Raw genomic sequence first — 6,064 nt, forward strand, 5'->3', positions numbered from 1 at the left:
ACACTTTGACTGGAGAGTCCATGCAGCTGTTATGTAGTGTATGGCTCATGGGCTCATATTTGAGCTTGAACACATCTGTAGTGGCAGAATAAAAGAAGATGTCTTTAATCTCCTTCAGTGATCTCCTTCAGTCCTTTACTGTGTTGTACGAGGATTGAATGGCAGTTTGGAAGATGTACGTTTTCTTTAGCAATTTGTTCTGTTTGTCAAAAGTTTGGAGCATATTTTTAAATGCTGGTTTTCCGACGTGTTTAATGGCTGCATCTCTTTGGCGCTATCTGTGAACGTGAGCCATTTCACACGGTCAAATTGATATTTGCACCTTTGGGAAAAGGCATCTGTAACAGATAACTGTGTTGAAAACCCCATTCCAGCTCCAGCTGTGGTTATTGTTCCCAGATTGAAAAACTGAGTGGAATGGTTATGTTTAAGGTGAGATTTTATTTTATTTGTATTGCCTATTTTCACTGCCACTGTTTTTAAACAAAGTTGATAACCCTAACCCACGTTAATTGGCTCTGCTCTCTCATTCGGCTCAAAGCCAAAATGTTCCCACACCAGAGCTGAAAATTGCAGCTTTGAAAGCAGTCTATTAGGACTGGCTGTAGTTGTCATAAAACACGCTTCACGCCTTTACTTCAACTGTGTCTGTCTGTTTTCTGTGTGTGTGTGTGTGTGTGTGTGTGTGTGTGTGTGTGTCTGTGTGTGTGTGTGTGTGTGTGTGTGTGTGGAGACGCTGCCTGAGCCCCGTTTCCACTACAGAGAGCAGAAGAGATGAGGCAGTGCAATCGACAACATGTAAAAATTAATATAATCATTATTTTTTAATTATATAAAAAGGTATCATTCATGAAAGGCATAAGTGTGAGGTTCAGGGAAGAGGTCAGACAGGAGCTCGGTGGTGGTGAAGAGGTGCTGGATGATTGTGGAACTACTGCAGAAGTGATAAGGGAGACAGATTGAAAGGTTCTTGGTATAACATCTGGAAATAGAAAGGAAGATAAAGTCAAGTTTATTTCTATTGCGCTTTTTACAACAGACATTGTCTCAAAGCAGCTTTACAGAATTTAACAGTTAAGGTGAACGGTGTGTGTTTATCCCTGATGAGCAGCATGGAGACTGTGGCAAGACAAAAAAAACTCCCGTAGATGTTATGAAGAAGAAACCTTGAGAGGAACCAGACTCAAAAGGGAAACCCATCCTCATTTGGGTGACATCAAGAGTGTGATTATAAGAGATGTGGTGGTGGAATGAGGAAGTGCAGGAGAGCAGAAGGAGAAAGAGGTGGAGAAACAGAATTGGGATCGACAGAGTGATGAGAAAAGTAGGCAGGAGAACAAGGAGATGCAGCAGCAGGTGAAGAGGGATGTGGCGAAAGCCAAGGAAAAGTCATATGAGGAGCTGTAGGAGAAGTTGGACACTGAGGAAGGAGAGAAGGAGTTGCATTGTGTGTTTGTGGATTTAGAGAAAGCGTACGACAGGGTGGAGAGAGGAGTTGTGGTATTGTATGAGGAAGTCTGGTGTGTCAGAGAAGTATGTGAGGGTGGTGCAGGACATGTATGAGGACAGTGTGACAGCAGTGAAGTGTGAAGTAGAAACGACAGACTGGTTCAAGGTGGAGGTTGGACTGCATCAAGGATCGGCTCTGAGCCCTTTCCTGTTTGTTGAAGGACGAGGTCAGACAGGAGTCTTCGTGGACTATGATATTTGCGGATGATATTTGTAGTGATAGTAGGGAGCAGATGGAGAAGAGCCTAGAGAGATGAAGATATGTGCTGGAGAGAAGGGGAACGAAAATTAGTAGGAGTAAGACAGAGTACATGTGTGGTGAAAGTCAAGGAAAAGGCATATGAGGATCTGTAGGAGAAGTTGGACACTGAGGAAGGAGAAAAGGATTTGTAGCGATTGGCCAGGCAGAGGGACCGAGCTGGGAAGGATGTACTGCAAGTTGGAGCAGTAGAGGATGGAGATGGAAATGTGTTGACTAGTGAGGAGAGTGTGTTGAGAAGATGGAGGGAGTATTTTGAGCAGCTGATGAATGAGGAAAATCAGAGAGAGAGAGAAGGTTGGATGGTGTGGAGATGTGTAGCAGGAAGTGGATAGGATTAGTAAAGAGGAAGTGAGAGCAGCGATTAAGAGGATGAAGAGTGGAAAGTCGGTTGGAGCAGATGGCATACCGGTAGAAGCATGGAGATGTTTAGGAGAGATGCAGTGGTACAGCATTTTTCAACAATATTGTTTAATAAGATTCTGGAAGGTGAGAGGACATGTGCAGAGGACGGACGTGGGGTATATCAGTAAAAGAATGCAGATGATGGAGCTGCCAGGAAGAAGGAAAAAAGGAAGGCCAATGCGGTAGTTAGTTTGAAGGAGGCAGATGTAGAGGACAGGTGATGGATGTGGAGACCTCTAATGGGAGCAGCAGATTGAAGAAGGAGAATAATTGAACAATAATTAAAAAAATAAATACAATTGTGAAAAGTTCTTTTATACAAACCATATAATTATAATAACAGAAACAGAGGCATATAAATGGAGGAAGGGCAGTTCTGTCTTTTTAGAGCATTTGTAACACTTAAAAAAAATAAACACTTAAATGCTCTACAAAAAAGATTGAGGGACCACAGAGACACACATTAACACCAATATCAAGAGTCTACAAATGCATACAAAGTCTCCTAAACCAGGAACCCAAAATAAGTCTTTTAGTCCATAGATGTCAGGATTGGCTGGCAGGAAGAACCCATAAGGACCCAGGATGCCACCGGAAGAACAAAACCAGGTCAGAATGGGTAGCACAGGCAGGAAAGATAGAATGTCAGAATACTTAAGAGCACTAGGTCACGGCACTCACAGCGTTAATGCTGAACGTCCGTGACGTGGGAAGCGCGAAGCAGGGGGGCGGATCCGATGAAGTAAAGCGAGTCCGAAACCAGTCCGACGTCAAGAGTCGGAGAACAGAGTAATAGAGGAAAAACCAAGCCGAAATCAATCGGAGGCAAAAAGTCAGAGAAACCGGGAGATCCGAAACGGAAACTAAACTTTCCACCAGGGGAAATAGAAGGCTGGAAGGTTTTAAACAAAGCGTGGAGCCAAACAAGACAATCTGGCAGCAAGCACATGCAGCCGGCATTTATTTATACAGAAGCAAGATGCCGCCGGCTGTAAGATGGCGCTGAACCGGAAGCAGACATTGCGACTGCGGAAATGTTTGACAACAGATTCAACATTAAGTAGAATCCTTTCTACAGAGAGATCAGTCTTTGGAGTAGGATCTGTGAAAGCAGTTTTAGGTGTAATAGTAAAGCATCAGTATCAGCAACAATTTTCCTGTAGTTGACCACAGCTTATAACAGATAGTTGCTAAATGAACAATGGCAGATAGAAGACAATTAGTCCCTTTGGTCCCATTTCTCTTTGTTACTGTGCTGTTCCTCTCTCACACAAGAAACCCTACGTGAGTATTAGAACAAATTGTTTCTTAAAACAGGACACCAACAACAGACAGCAAAGTAGAAGATATCCCATGTGCTTAGCACACTACTTCCTGCCTAATACTTCTTCTCTACCCCCTTCTACACAAGCCCCCCAGCCTACTGAGTGATAGAGTTAACCACAACAACGACAGAAACTACTAGGAACTATTTTTATAATTTAAGCATAAGTGATATAATCACTTGTTTTAAAGTGAGACTCCATCTTGTTTTTTTCACAGTCCAACAAGTTTTATGTTGGGTTTGTTATGACATGGTTTACCAGCATGTTGCAATCAGCACAGATAGGTTTTGTAAATACTTATCTGTGCTGATAAGTCTGGCAGAAATTCTTCTTCCGCATCTGCCATTTTTGCCTGTAGTGAGAGAGTATAGGGGAGAGAGCCGCCATTAGTCGGGAGCCAAAAGCTCTCCCTCTCACGGTCCTCCCGGCAGCCTTTTATAGGCACCACTGGATTTGAAGACAATGAGGAGCCGCCACTCTAATTGAGCTCCAGCCGTGTCTCTTCAGGACGCAACACCTCCTTGTCCTCCACGCTGGGCTGCGCCGCCTCAGCGGTGTCCTTCCGCAACCTGCTGGCGGTTAAGTTTGGAGCGCTTGCCCCTTCCGAAACATGAGGTGGAGGCCCATCATCACAATATATAAACTATTGAAGTATGTAATTTGACTTTGCATATACCTTACACAGATACAACTAAATATCAGGTCAACACACTGCAAACCATTTTAGATAGATAGATCAAATTATCTAAACTAATCTAAACCATATTTTTACACACAGATGTTGTACTGGATCCATGATAATCCACAAAACCTACAGTTATTGATGCACAATTATCATCTGAAGTGAGTTTGATTATTGTGTCAGAAACATTCGATCCACAATATGTTCGATATCTCTGACCAAACAATGTTGCCTAATTAGTGAAGCCCATGAATGTGTGGAATATTGGAATTGGAGGAAATGGTACAGAAATGTAACCTTTTTGGCTTTAAATAGTGTGAAAGTGTATTCCTTTAGTCAACAATTAAATACTGACTAGAAACACTGACTGTTCAGGTTATTTTATATATCAAGATTAGACTGTGACACAGTATAGGAGCAGCATATTTGTGTTGTTAATTATAGGTAGATTTTATATATATATATACACACAGTATATAATTTCTTTTTTTTTTACAAGTAGATTTTATTATTTATTTTTTTACCTGTTCACTGATTACAGTGCTGTGTGTCTTTTCAGACAACAAACTCAAATATTCTTCAAACAAAAAAGTATGTAAAGTGCCCAAAACACAAATGAGTTCTTAAGCTATATTTACATAAAGAATTCCAATGTCTATCTATCTATCTATCTATCTATCTATCTATCTATCTATCTATCTATCTATCTATCTATCTATCTATCTATCTATCTATCACAAATCATACTTACTTCCCTGTGATATTAGATGTCCTGCAAGTCAAGAAGCTTTTATTGTCATTTCAACCATAAATATCTGACGCATTACAGAGTGAAATGAAACTGCGTTCCTCCTGAACCCTGGTGCCACATACAACAATAATCACAGAAAACACAGGGTTAAGGACTAGTAAGTGTCCTCAACACAAAGTGCATCGTGTGCAACCTGGTGCCAACAGTGCAAAGACAACACAGGACAGTGTAAGACAAGTACACAAAACACAACATACAAAAGAGCTCCACCAGTAAACCTGTTGTATTTTACACACTGTGGCGTGTAAGAGACATAAAGTGAACAGTAGCAAAAAAATTTAAACAAAATGTTGTTCAAAAGAGAAAACAGTGCCTTCAGAAAAGACCTTGCAGAAACCAGAGGGATGAAGAGATTCCCATCTAGTGTCTGGAGAGGTCTGGTCAGAAGTGGTCTTTATGGATCAAATGCACCTAAAAAGCCAAACCTCTGACACGAAAGTCTAAGTTACTCAACTGAAAACAAAGGAACTGGGGGAGGAAAAATGGCAGCAGGTGCTCTGGACTATTGAGTCAAAGTCTGAACTTTTTGGTCGTAGCAGGAGGCAAGTTGTTTGCTGAAGGACTGGAGAGAGGCACAATAATGAGATTTTGCAGCCAATAATAAATCATAGTAAAAGTTTCCTGCAAGTTTGTCTGCTTTTAATCTCACTATTTCTTTCCATGATTACATACTTTTAATTAAACCAGGTCCTGCTGTAATCCTCATTCTCTGTACTTCACTTGTGTTTTAGTTGCAGTCTCCCACTCATCTGACTGTATGGGATCTATTGCGATTTCCATCTACTTTGAGTTCCAGTAATCCTGTTTATAATAGATAAATATGCACACATAGTTTGCACAACACACCTGTTAGAGAAGTGAAGAAAAGAGTGCAGGCAGGGTGGAGTGGGTGGAGAAGAGTGATAGCAGGAGTGATTTGTGATAAAAGAGTATTAAATTCCGGAGTAAGAACGGGAGCTTTGAGGATGGATTTGGACTGTAGTTAATGTCAACAGTCTGCTACATCGACTCAGGACTTCTTTTCGCTTCTGATCATCATCGCTGTCATATATCTGCTATAAATGGACATTCGG

This window comes from Silurus aristotelis, assembly GCF_946808225.1.
Source record: "Silurus aristotelis genome assembly, chromosome: 4".
In the NCBI taxonomy this organism is placed as follows: domain Eukaryota; kingdom Metazoa; phylum Chordata; class Actinopteri; order Siluriformes; family Siluridae; genus Silurus; species Silurus aristotelis.